General features: G+C 28.5%; 1 pseudogene; it reads left to right on the top strand.

Moving 5' to 3' along the window:
- Positions 1 to 9849: 9849 nt before the first annotated feature.
- The window catches only part of LOC111042370, a 9578-nt pseudogene continuing 3738 nt past the window's right edge, over positions 9850 to 15689 (top strand).

The raw sequence follows: 15689 nt of genomic DNA, 5'->3' as shown, positions 1-15689 counted from the left end.
TTATATATTTTTTAGATCTTATGGTTTCTGTAAGAACTTCTAATGAGAAACCTTGTAATAGATTTCAAACCTTATAAAGTTATAAGCTTTATAAATTTAACACTTCATATATGTTTAACTACCAAATAATCACAACATTTTTACGATTTTTATGAATTCTGACAAAATTTGAACTTCAAATGAGTATAACATTTTTATCAACTCTATAAATTATGACTAGATACCTAGTTACACAACCATGGTTGAAGATAAATCGTTGTTATAACTGTATAACTGTATAAGTAAGAATATCCAATGTGGCCAATATTTGAACTTCGATCGTGATCATGAACTTTTTTATGCATTTAAACTGAGTCAATTTTTGAATTTCCAGTTTTTAAACTTATGAAGAATCTGTGTTATACTTTAAAGTCTTAGGAGAGTTTAAATTAAAAATTGTATAAATTCTTAACAACAAAATAATTCGTAAATTTATTTACGTGATTTTTTTGGTTTTTATAAACATTTTAAATTGTTACGCTTATAACTATCTTAGATAGTTGTGACTTAAATTTTTTTTATATATTTTTTGGATAACTTACTGTGGTACCAAATACCATTGTCTAATAGTAAAATAAATTACTTGAATCACAATAACAACGATATCATACAATTAACTCGTATATTATAGTTTGTCAGCGGCAATGCGTGTGACGTGTGTAGCTGAAACCAGCGAATGAAGGCTGCGTGCCTGACCGCTAGATGGCGCTATGATATCCTGCTCGTGAACCGCTGAAGCTGACGAGTGCTCCGTACTGCCGCAGAACACAGAATTCTTTTATCGTACTATTGCTGTTCGACTTTTGTTTATTTTATTTTGGCTCATTATGAAAGCTATAAAAGGTATTGAATGGCTTAAATTATACTGTGTAGTACTAGAATGAATAGACCAAACAATTAATGAATTTATTTTTAATTTTTCTAATGTGAATCATACCGCATTGCTATTGACAAGAAAATTTATCACAATGTTAACTAGAAACCACTACAATGTTAAATAACCATAGAATTTTAAAATGTTAAACAATGCTTTTACACTAAAATTGGTTCCAACATTTATTTTAACTAGATACTGGACGACACAAGTCGCGTAGTCGTAATCCTACACAATTTTCTCAAAAAATAAATGTTTTATATCGTAATAGAAGTGCTGTTGATATTTGTCTGTATTATGACCTATTTACAAGTTTTAAATAATAAAATAATATTGTATATCACATACGGCTTTTAATCGCTTCTGCAAATTGGTCGATAATGCACTCTTTTTCGCTCAAATTTATTTTGTTTTGAGTGTTCCGGTTCAATTACCGATCGGTTCCTGTTGATCGGCATATGACGAAATGCTTAGTGCGATCCAACCATGACAAGTCGCAAGACGTGGACTAAATAATTTAACTTTGCTGTTTATTGAGAGAGAAATAAGTGGAAAATTCATAGATAATCCATCTGCTGTAATAGACGAGTTCGAGTCAATGATAAAATGAAAGTTGGAATTTTCACTTTAATATTTTGGTAATGCTAATTTTTTTTTTATTAATATTATTTGATGTTAGTATATTATTACTAAAGTTATTATTTATAGGTATTGGAAGTTAGTTTTAAAATAATAAAAATATACGGCATTTTATTAATTTGTTATTTAATACGAACATTCTTTGGTCCTTCCTTCAAAATATCGGGCTAACCTAGAAAAAATGTCGAGCTACGCCACTGTGGACACTGATTATTAAATTCGAGGTATAAAAATTCTTTATTCTCGTTATAATTGCTTGAATGATAAATTTAAGTTATTCTTAAAGACACTCAAACAAGGTTTTCGACTTTCCAATGTTAGGCTTCAAAAAAGCACCAGGATAGACCCTCAGGTACGTATCCGGCCCGTCAAAGTTCGATTCACACCGGTAATGACTGACGACTAGACAGTAGACTCTAGAGTAGACACTCGGCTTTCAAACAATTTTCCCGCTTTCGAAACGAGCCGTCTCAGCGTCGGGCAGTCAAATAACTAATAAGTGGTACCAACATCACAAACATCACAGTCAACTACACATCTCTAAACTTTATCACCGACGTTATCATCAGCAGTAAAAAACTAAACTTTTTAGTTTTTACCACGATTAAAGATATATCTTTAATCGTGGTTTTTACTGACCGCTATCGACCTTCTAGACGTAGGACGTAGGACACACATCACGTATGTATAATTCACTATGTAATAATTAACGACTTAGTCTCCAAGTCCAGGAGAATAATCATTCACTGCTGCGATTTTCAAGGGGGACTAGTCTTTAAATTATAAGCAATTTGTTATGAAACGCAATAAGGCCAATCTCGTTGATCGATAACTTTATTATTATAGACAGTGTTCGGCAATCTCGTCAATATGTAGGCCCTTATTATTACAGTAAACGGACATAGCTGTGCGGACACTATTGACGCCTGTATAGAAAAACCTCAATTATTGCATTTAATAAAAATTAAATAACGTTAAAATTCTTGTTTGAACCCAGTAACATTACAGATCAATACATTTGGCGACAACGCAGGGAAATTTAATTATTATATCTGTCATGAGAGATACCAAATCGTTTTATTATTTAATATTATACATGAGATAATACAAGACTAGAAGTGCACAAATTGTTATCATTGTTCTCCAAGATCGTATATAATTTGTCTATATTTTGCTACATTGTACATGTCAATCTTAATGAGTAAGAGAGGCAACTATTATAACGATCTCGGAGGTAGTGATATTGTTGATAAGATATGGTTAGCCAGTTTCTATCTTAGAGTAATAAATATGTATACACTAGTTTCCTGTATTGTCGTTTATAGTATTTGGGAGATACAGACTTCATAGTTCATGCATAGGTGCCTACTCAATACTCATCTATAATCATGCCTAACTTAGTTGTAGATAATTATTTCTCCCTCGATACCATGATACTCGAATGAGCAATTTTCTCAAAGGCTAATTAGTCAGTTGTCGTACAATGTACATCACTTTATGATTTTCAAAAATGATAGAAAATAATTAGCAAAAACGCTATAAATCATTTACATATTTCCGATAGTTGTATTTGTAAGTATTTCAAAGAAGATTAAGAAAAAAAGTTGGTAGTATAACGTAGCGTTGTAAAATAAAATCGTATTTAAAAAGACTAAATTAAAATGAAATTGAGTAATAAATTATTATGTAATATACACCACATAGTTTAACTGTAATTAAAAACAATCTATGTTGATAGTATTTCGATTATCCAACATAATATGATTGGCATTTGTTTTTGTTGATTATCAACATATAATTTTAATTCAAGGTAAATGTGTATAACACATATTTAAAAGTATATTTAGATAGTAAAAACGGCGTGGTAAAAATCAAAAACCACTGTACCGAAATTAAAAATAAAAAGATACACCTGAGAAATCAAACTGAAAACCCTGACACTAAATCAAATTATTAAAATCTAAACAATTTTTAAACCTAAAAAAATAATAAATACTTTGAAACCGTAGGTAGGCACTTGATGAATTACATATACCGACAACTAGAAGTCAAACATAATAGTTTTTAAAATATTATAAATAAGTAGACTGATTTCATGAACAATTTAAATTTTCAGTATAATAAGTAATTTGCATACATAATATGTATATGGAATATATTATATGATATATTGTCTTATAACATATTGGTATTTGGTTGTAACCAAAATTATAATTAACACAATTAATTATTTGCAATAAAATTTGTTGTCTATATAATATAAATTATAAAAGAATCATGATTGGTGGCATATATCCAATAGACTACTAAAGAACTTGGTACCTAATAATAATCATGGAATTATATATTACTCTCAATGTTTTTATATTTTATTTTTAAAAAAAGATGCCTAAAACTAGAAAATAAATAATATTTTGATCTATAGGGCCAGATCTCAAAGCACATCACTCAATAATAATACTAAGTTTATGGGTAGTAAAATTTCTGTGGAGCAGAGATGTATATATTTTTGTAATTTACTTTTATTTTGTATCTACCTATCTGGGTTTAACATTACAATCTCATGAAGTTTACGGGAATAATAAATTAAAAGCAGTTTTATAATAGTACTGATGGTTAAATATACAATAAATAAGTATATAATAACCCGTAGCAAATAATCGACGTCAATCTATGGGTGTGTGAGTTTTTAATCAAACACACACGCTTTTCATTTAGAATAATATATTATTATGTGTTATTATAGTTTTCCAAAATTTCATCCGTACAATAGGACGCCATCACATGATATTCAACAAATCCGTGACTATAGAGCCCAGAAGGCAGAAGGTAACTTTGAGATAAACAATTATTGGCGCCTTGTATTTTACTGCATGCGATACATATAAGTCTACGAAATAATTTGTGATAACTGATAAATAATGAGTTCAGAAATATGTCGTATTTCTGGACATATTAATTTGTGGGTCATCACAATGGTTTTTAATTAAAGGACAATATCTCGTCATCGCCACCTGCAGGGATCGATGTGTTAGTTTTTAGTTGTAATTAATTATTATTATTATAGTTTGAGAATGCTACTCTCATACGCATATGCACATGTCATAACTCGATAACAATATAAAATTTACTATTTTATAGCAACTTACTTATTGTTCTGACAAAATTAAAGTTATTTCTGATTTTAATACTGATTAAAAGATTAGAAATCTTCAGATAGATGTGCATAATATATCGAACGAAACTCTTTTAATTTTAGTTTTCACTACGATTATGATTTAACACGATACACATTTTCAAGTATTCATTACCCTTCAAAATCAAATCAAATCAAAAAATGTATTCAAAGTGTTCTATACGACCTGTAGACATTTTTCTGCAGAATTCAAATCAAATTACATAAACAGCCATTACATTTGTCTGAACTTAAGGTATTTTGAACTAAAATTGACAGTAGTAGCAAAGTCCCTTTTATAAATCAAATAAAGAAAAAAATATTGAAACTTGATCCATAATTTATTCATATTATTATTAAAATATAATATTACATAGGTAGGCCTATTTTGTAATCATATAATACACCTAAGCTGTTTACTTGTTGGTAAAGATATTATTTAAACAATTTAATAATTACATTTTTGTTTATTTTGTTAATATGATACAATTGGCAAAAAAACTGATTAATATTCATAATGCCCGCTATTAACATATAGTATGCGTGAGTGCTCTGCTATTTATTTTACAAACAGTCACACGCATTAATATTATCACCTACTACACACACGTCAATTAAAATAGTAAATTTCAATATTTATAATTTGTAAATAGCACATAAAGGGGATAAATATTTAAAAAACTACATCATATTTAGCAAATTCTTTAATGAGAGTATTGATATCTGGTGATAATTTAAAATATCTATAGATATTCATTTAAGAATTTAAAAAAAAAATCAATTTAGTCAAAAACTGTGTTTAGCTAAATAAATATTTTCGTTTGGCCATAATTTTTAATTTTTTCTCTGGTTATTATGTAAAAATACTGAACATTTTTCTTTTTAAACCCACAACAATGATTAGATTCTATTTTCTCTCAGAAACCACATCGATTTAAAAATTCAATCATTTTTATTGCTTATAAATACGACGACAGGTCAAAAATATAAACAACAATGTATATTTTCTAATATTAAAAAAATATCGTAGAGAATTAACACAAATAAATTGAACTTGAGTGCCTACCAATAATTTCTCTTATATGCTTTAAGTCCTATTGCTTGAGTTGTACACTTGTATTGTATAAGCAATTGTTTAACATATAATGTGTATGTTTAAATTAAAATTATATATTATATTTCAACAAAATTATTCTAAAAATGAATGGTGGAATTTGTTATGAAACTGAGATGATAAAATATTATGATGCAATAAAAAACAACATTAAAAGGACTATAAATACCTACTATAATAGTTATACACTAATACGGTTTATAGTATATTCTATTAATATATAGTCATATAGAACAGATATGTAATTTTTTATGGAAAACAATCTGAATTTATAATGTTAAAAGTAAAACAATGTTCCTTATTATATTTTATATTCTTACATATTTACATAATATACCTATTAATATTTTAAACATAATTTGACTACGTTAATTAATTACACATATTAGACAATATTACAATAAATTATTACACCTGCAATGATTATTTAACTATTTTCCAACTAAACTAATTTATTGATAACCGGTTAAACGAAAATGATCCTGAATAATTCAATTGTTGAGACGGAGCATGACTATCATAAATTAATAGCTTCATTTTTTTTTTCTGTTTCTCACGGGTTCTAAATAAAACCTATTATGATTAGTGAATCATGATTACCTTAAATATTCCCCCTAAGCACTATTATAATCGATTTCCAATGAAATAATATGATGTTCGTACAACATTTGAAACATTCCCTATTCTACACGTTCGCTTAATAATTTAGAACAAGATTCAACAAAGAAAATAATTAATAGTTTTTTTTTTTAATAAAGCTACCAATATAAAATCGTTACAGCTCAACAGTTACAAATCAATTAACAACAACAAATGACAAGCCTATGTATGAGACAAGAGCTGAAACAAACAATAAAAAAAAAAAATGAAAAATAAGCGAATCAGTACTTAATTAGTTTGAAGAACATATTATAACCAGTAGAGTTGCTGTAAATAGCTGAATCCTAAAATAATAAAAAGGTAAAAGAAAAATACTCGTATTGTTGTTAATCATTATATAATTCACCGTTCCAATCAGAATCTGACAATATTCTGACTATTTGAGAACCACTATTTACTGAATATAAATGTTAATTGTAATAGAAATATTCAGAACACAATTTATTACAATTGTGTCAATAGGGTTAATAATCTATAATTTCTTTCATGACTTAAATAGAACGATGAGAAATATAATATATTATATTAAAGTGAATTAAAACCAATATTGGAATTGAAATGAATAAAGTATCTGTACAAAAATTTTTTAATTGTATTAAATGTTATATGCGGGCCATGAATTATTGATACTAAAATATTGTACAAATTTAGTATTTTAAACTTACTTACTTCCTATTTTTGAGTACCAAATATAAAATCAATTATATTACTTTCTAACTATCGTGGAGTAATATTTCAAATTATTTATAACAATGATTACTTATACCAAAGCTTTTAAAATTTAAATTAAAAATATGTAATGACAATATCAAAACAGATAAATTTTTTTTAAATTTATTTATTAATACGGCTTCAACTTTAAAGTCATTAGCCGGGAACAAAATATGTTTACGAGTTATTTACAATCATCATAATATTTAAGTACAGATAATATAGTATAGGACAAGTATATAGTGATAATGGTATAAGTAACAATAGTATATAACAATTTAGATTCTATTATGTAGATTGGTTATTCTAAGGAATGTTATTAAATAGTTAAAATTGTCTATACTTAAAATATCTCTTAATGTTAGGTGAGGAAAATTTTTTCTTTGTTCGGTTAGATTAGGGCATTCTAGGAGTAGGTGTGTTATGGAAATCGGGGCGTTGTTGCAGAGTTCGCAGTTTGGTCTCGGCTCTCTTCTCATTAAGTGGACGTGTGTGATGTTTGTGTGTCCAATTTTTATCCAACAGATAAATTATTTTTTATGTAGTATAGGTGTTCTGGAAAAAATTAATTTTTATCAATTCATTAATATCATGTTTAATGCTTAACACTACAATCAAGAGTGTGTTAATATTTTATAAGTCAATCGATATTTACGTAATATGTAATAGAACTAGATGCTCCTTTGAAATATTGGTAATTTGATAACTAATTATTTTATTCAACTCAACATAATATATGGTCATAATATGCGTGATGGTAATATACTAATATTATATAATACAATTAAAGATTTAAATTTATACATGAGATGGCAGCACTATATTAAAATATTATGTTTGTTCAAATCCATAACTTATTATTGGTCATTATTGGCGTATTGCGTACGAACTTTCATCATAACAACCATTAGGCCTGTTTCATATGGACGCCCATCATACGCGACGTACCTATCGTGCCCGCGCGTTTTTAGTTTAAATTGATTAAGTTCATACGCGCCATACCCGCGAGGGAAACGCGTCACCTTCGGAGTGGCGCTTATGAATTTAACTAATTGTTAACTAAAAACGCGCGCGTACGATATGTCGAGTATGATACGCGTCCATGTGAAACGGACCTTCGGTCGTGTTCTAAACATTTCTTCGTGGGTATTTTTTATTTTTATTTTCTAGAGTATCTGCTGTGCTAATCTCATCCATTGCAATATTATTGTCTCTTCGAATAGATATAATACATTGTACCTATTGCACCTTTTCAAGCAATTTGAAAATATTTTTCTATAAGAAAAATTGTGCGACTAAAACCATCTTTTGACAACAAAAAACTACATAATAATGTACTGCATGTCCCTGCGAGTAATTTATCTTATGCGTTGTACCGTCACCGACGCTCGGCGGTACCTACCCGGCTACCTATATATGGCTATACATATAGACATACCTACAGCAATATATTATTATGGTGACATACAGGTAGTGGATGCATGATAATAATAATTTTTTTCAGAGAACGTACGTAAACTAAAACCTACGTGATAGAATATATCTGGTATCTGCTCAGGTGGTCCAGTTCGTTGTTAAAACACATTTTTCGTTTAATGGGACGATAGCGTTTTGAATAAGTACCTCCTGTATCAGGGGTGGCAAACCTTTTGAACACTACGTGCCAAAAATTACCTTTTTTTACGAGTGTGCTATGAAAAATATTTTGTTATATTCGATATTGTAAAAATACAAGTATCGTTTTACCTATGATAATATAATGTAATATATAATATATATTATATACCGTAGTAAAAATATTTTAATTTTTCGGGAGCCCTCAAAATCTTTTCACGTGCCACCTCGGGACCGCGTGCCATGGATTTTACATTCCTGTCCTAAATAGTTCAATTCAAAAAGATTTTGATGGAAAAATCATTATTTTCTATGTATGTATTCTCTTTTTGGCTGTTGCTCAAGTCACGTGTTTACATAATCAAACCATTTCCGATTATTGTATAATAGTTTACATCAACTGTGTAGTGACGAATAAACCCAGAATCTTAGGGGGGAAATGAATGGGTGAAGTGAATAGATGTTCTTTATAATTTATGCACCAGCATGAAAACAAATTTAACACATCAATAATTTGTCAGTTTGTGTTATATTTCAACATAAAATACGGATAATGTATGTGCATACATCAAAATAATGTAAAAACATAATGTTAATGGAAAACGTTTTGCATTAAGCAGTACTTACATATAAGTTCAAGGTTAGGATATAAATATATAATACAATGATGATGACATAACATTATTGACTGCTTAAATTATATTATATAGAGTTCACAAACAAAACTGGAAAGTGCTATGGATGAGCATTATAATATTTATAATATAATGCTTATTGTACATTGATGTATATAATTATGATATGTGTTCAATGGTTAGAATTATTCAACAATACCCGGTTGATAAATAACTTTTTTTATCATTGATATTTAAATTTACCTAAACAAAATAAAATATGTAAATAAAATGTAATTTATACAGTACAATAACTTTATATCTTATACAGTTATATTACTATAGTATTAATAGAAGAGTGGATTTTATACTCTCTCATTAATTAATAATTATATTATATTACTAGATGATCTTGAGCGGCGTTGCGAGTGACAAATTAAGTGTCTACAGAATTATGCTCTTCTCAAACTTACTTAAATTGTCAAGGTTTTTAATACCGTAAGTTGTTTTGTCCAAATATAAAATACAGGTATAAAGTTATTTTCAATCATAATAAATATTTTATTTTCTGTCCCCAATGCGACAATGCCAGCAATATAAATAAAAAGTTATGGTTTTTCCGTTTTCATGAGTTAATTAAATTCAACATTTATGTGTTATTGCAAGTAAAAAGTAATAAAAAGTAGCCTATGACACTCAACGAATCTTGTTGAATCTATTGACGAACATTTTATGAAAATCTGGCAAAAACTGTGATTTTTCATATAAGGGCCATTCGTGGTAGGTTTTTAGTTGTATACCTATTGTAGATAAATTTAGTATTTAGTACTACTAGAACTCACCCAGATAAAAATAATTAAATTTGTTTTCTAACATGTATCGTTTTGTTTCGGTTGAAATACATAATATAGAAACAATTACAAAGACTAATTTTATGATTTTCCACATCTTATTAAGAATTACAATTACAAAACATATTTTTTATGTTAACATAAAAAAACTTTAGAGAAAAATTCAATAAATGTTTTAAAAGTCAACGTTAAAAATGGAATTCATCTGTATGTGTTTACATCAAAAATATGTCTACAGTTGAGAAAATAGATCTCAAAAGTAATCACTGCGTTGTTCAGAATCGTATTTGATTTATTTATTTTGAATTAATTTGCCATTTTCCTACAAATAATAATTATAGTAATACAATCCATCACCAATAGCAACCATTCAAATAAACAAATAAATATTCAATTTTTGTGAGTTAAAACTAAATTCATGTTTAAGCACCTCTTAAAATTTAAAATTAAAAAAATTGAGTCGTGTGCACAGAATACCAATATTTCAGAACATCTATGATTACGATAGACTTGGTTGTAGATTGCTTACACACATACAAACATTGCTTTTTATTAATATAAATAAATGAAGATAAATGTTTTACGACATTTATATTATAATATGTTTTGAAATATTGATAATTATACTTTATGAATCTCGTACTGTTCCCGAGTGGTCCATACTAAACATTTATATAGAAGTTAGTTGTGTACTTGTTTTTCGTCAGCTACATACCAATACAAGTACACTGTACACATATTTTTACATTGTTTATTATAACATTGTACTTATATTATTAAGTACCTAATGATATTTCTGTTGTATTCGTTTTTCTGGTTAACAATAATACATTTAACAATAGGTACCATGAAAGAAAGAATGGTTGCAGCTGGGGAATGTGACGAAAAGAGGGTTCACTGATTTTATAATAACCTACTGCAAGTGGAAGATGCACGTGGCAGGAACCCTATGGTTACCTCATATATAATATGCGTGCGTGTGTGTGCATGTGTGTAAGCGTGCGAGTGGGTCTGTGTACAGTGTACATTATATATATATATATATATGTTATAATATAATGTGTTTAGGCATATAAACTAGTTCATACTATGCAGTACAGACCATGACTGTCAAAAACTGGTTTCCACAGCGGTGTAGTTAAAACGTTTTTTTTTTTAATAGGCATTCAAAATATTATTTTCGAAGAATTCTTCTAAAATGGTTAGAATAATAAACCTCCGCTAAACAGCCTAAACACACTCAGTCACAATTTTAAGTTCTTCTTCCTTATTAGTTATATTTTTTATACCGTTGTGATTTTTTAAACGTTATAAATAATTACCTACTCAAATAGGTATTCGAATGTTTTATAGTTGAACTTTGAAGAAGGAGGAGGAGATTTCTAGTTTAAATGTTCAAAAAATTCGACAATTAAACAAAGAAAAACAATTTTAGTTATTTTGTTGTTATATCAAATATATATACATATTTTGTTGGAACTTGAAGACTTTTCGCCAATACGTATATTATTGTTAACAGTAAACTATTAAAAATATTAAAAATATCTAGATCAATGTTTAACTATTAAATACAACATATTTATTAACCTATTTGAGCTGTTGAACACGCTTTAAGTTGGAATTTGCTATTAATATTATAATAAATGTGATTTATTCTTGGTCAAAATAAGTTCAACCTACCGTATTACTAATAGATAAATAAATTACTAAGTAATATCAATATGGATAAAGGTATAATAAAATAATAATATTTTTCTATACTACAGTAATTCCCGGAAAAAATATCCCTAAAGCAACTATTTACATAGTTTTTAAATTATAAAAGGCATTAGGTTAGGTACAAATATTTTAACAACTAAATTAAAAAATATATAAAATTAATAATAGGTAATACTTATGGCTATACTTATTATTATTATTATTATTTTCAATATTACTTTATTTAGGTATTATAAATATTGGTTAGGTGTTGTTTTGGGGATTTTTCTTCTGAAGTTTTTTTTCCTAGACCATAGGTTCCCAACCTATGGTCCGTGGACCACTAGTGGTCCGCGAGACATTGTCAGGTGGTCCGCGAGCCATACTTAGAAAATGTAAAAATATTTTAATAATTTCATTTTCCTTTGAGGCATAACACTAATTACTGACAATCGTGTATAGTACGTCGTTTCTTTATAAATTTATATTACATAGTGAAATCCATGTTATTAAAAGCCTCATATTCATGTAATAATAATCAAAATTCTAAAATATGTGAAAAAAATTGATTCTTATTTGTAAGAAAAATAAGGTATACAATTGAGGTGGTCCGTGACGTATCCAAAGTTCTCATAGTGGTCCATAGTATCAAAAAGGTTGGGAACCAAGACCTAGACTCATACAGTCATACTAAATCATTGTCAACAACTTTTTAATTTCAGAAATATTTTATAAGCTATATCATATGCCTTAATATTACCTATGCATTATAAAAATTACGTACAGTTGACAAAATCCAATGGGACCATTGCCACTCCCCCCCTCGATCGCCCGAGATTCCACTAATATAAATAATATTATTATTTACTTTCTTTTATAATTACATTATTCTGGGTATTTTTTAAAATAAGAAACTTTATTTAATTTTAATGAACACGCATTTTTTTATCTGATCGGCGTAGTGCTTACACAATATAATTTGAATAATTATAGTGGTTACAGATTTATATGTTGTATGTATTAAATTAGAATATAGTAAAAGGTATACACATTATACTATAATAATATATACTGTATAATAGGCTTACAGAGATAGATACATAAATAACAAGTTTTTTGTAAACACAAAATATCGTATCGAAATTGACGGCACGAAGATAATATGTAAATGACTCGTAGGGCATATCAAATACAAAGAATTTAAAAAAAAACGAATGCCTAACATATTATTATGTGATCAGAAATAATAGATAAAAAAAAAAAAAAATCAAAAACACGTGCATCTAAAAACTCGTCTTGAGCCCATCGTTTATTTCTTATTTAAGTGACTTTTGGTATAAAATATATAAAAGATACCCACGAGGAAAAGAATAGTTTATCTGTGTACTAGAAATTCTCAAAATACGAAGTGTTGTGTAATGTGTTTTTGGCCTTGCCGCGCCGCCACCACCGTCGCTTTCTTTGCATTATGATAATAATAATAATAATAATAATATAATGTTAGTGTGCTCCGCGGGAACACCATGCCAGGGTAATAGTAATAATAATAATAAAAGGAAAAAATAAAACCGGTTGGACGTGTAGCCAGGAGAACAGTATAATATATTATTATATTCGAGTGACGCGCAGCTGCGACTCGAACCCTAGCCGATGGGTTCACGCCCGTAGAAGATATATATGTATTATTATTTTCTATGCGTATCGCGCCGCTGGTCGTCCGCTTTACGGGGAATAATTGCTTTTAGGGGATGTTGTTGGCGTCGATCTGGCGGGCAGCTGTATCGATTTAGTCAAACTCCTTTTGTGCGCAACATTTCGTTCTCGGCGGCGTGCGCGGGCCTTTTCTGCGTCTTGGACGACGGGGGTTGAAACTCGCAAGATATATGCATACCTTTATACACCCAATATTGTGTACGTGTTTCCAGGCGGAATAATATTCTCGGCCGAAAGAACCGTATTGTAACAACAACAACGATAACGATGTTAATAATAATAAATAATAATACCATATGTGACCTTTTTTTGTAGAATAAATGTATAGGCTATATAACATAAAATAGATACAAAGTGAAATCGTATTTCTTTGGTTTAGTAAACGAATGACACGCCACCGTAAAATATATTATTATAGGCCGCATAGCTCAAATATATATTATTATTGTGGCCGAAGATCTAAGGATTATAATATATTATTATTATTTCGGGTCGTACAGGCGACTGACGCCATCGCAGCGCCGCACCGCGCCGCCGCCACAGGTTTTTAAGTCCACAGGTAGTTGTTCGTTTGATCTTAAATTCTACTTTTTCTTTATCCTATTATTATTATTTTTTAAATATTTAATCTAGAGAGCATGAACATAGACGGAATGAAATAATTTTTGTGACAGTATAGACCGATATTATTTATTCTACTTAACGCTACCGGACATCTAACTTATTACGGTAACCGGTGAACTAAGAATACTCAAAAACCGATGGAAATAATTCTAAAAAAAAAAATACTACAATTCCTTCTTCTACTAAACATAAAATAAAAAATTCTACCGACAATAACTCGTATTTAATATATTTTATACAATAAAAATAATTAGAAGTTTAATCAATTTGGTCGTTTTAAATCGCTTATAATATTACTGTGGTACAATTGTGTCGGTTGTATAATATTATTATTGTATTATTGTTTAACCGTATATTTTTTGGTAGTTAAATTGTGTAGCAATTCGTCGGCGTTCATATTAACAGATATATTTTTCTACTTATACATTCGCTCACATAGTCACATGCCTGATATTTATTATAAAGTGTTAATTTTCAGAACAACAGGTGTTGTAAACATTTCACTTTTTCACACCTTACACAAATATTATTATTCACAACTCTAATAAGTAATAGGCACCAACGGAATGCATATTTTTAACTATAATACAAATTAAATATACATAATTTTTAAATATATATTAATTATGAAAAAAAGTTTACAAATCAATGTTAAACATTTCAAATTATTAGTTAGGTACAGTTTAATACAACAAATTATTTGAGTGATTCGAGTCTCCTTGATGTGATATGGCTAACACTCCTAGTGATTAATAGTTCAAGGATACTTTAATGAAAACGTTATTTCAAAGGTAAAACCGAATATATAATTATATTTTTATACTCACGAGTGTTTAGAATATCCAATTTAATGTTCCTACATTCTACAATGTACAACATTTTATATTTACTGGTGTTTGGTTATTATACCAAAAAAATAAATAAAATAATAAAATAATAAGATAATATTATTATTTGTGGTTATTATACTCCCCCGACAGATCGATGCTAGAGAAGAAGTGATACAGATTATGTCAAAATCACTTTTAGTGGATACGAACACTAATTTTTTTTGACATGTTATTGTCGTTCACGAGCTTCTTTTCCGTCTTAATTGACGTTTTCCTTCAGCGTCGACGTGACAGTTGCCTGTGGTGACAATCAAAAACAGATTTCTTTTTTATAAGCTATTTCTAATATTTTTCGCTGAGACGGAAAATATTGTAACAACTTCGTGGTGATGTTTACTCGTCAAATACAGCCCTGAGTCCATTAGATGTTTTCGTTTACTTTGCGCGGTTATGTAACCAAAAATTTCATAGTCACACTCGTTAAAATAACATTTATACAGTTATACGTATTATAATATAAGTACATAACACTA

The sequence above is a fragment of the Myzus persicae genome, unplaced genomic scaffold (assembly GCF_001856785.1).
Source record: "Myzus persicae strain clone G006 unplaced genomic scaffold, MPER_G0061.0, whole genome shotgun sequence".
In the NCBI taxonomy this organism is placed as follows: domain Eukaryota; kingdom Metazoa; phylum Arthropoda; class Insecta; order Hemiptera; family Aphididae; genus Myzus; species Myzus persicae.
This window is presented reverse-complemented; position numbering and strand designations above follow the sequence as displayed.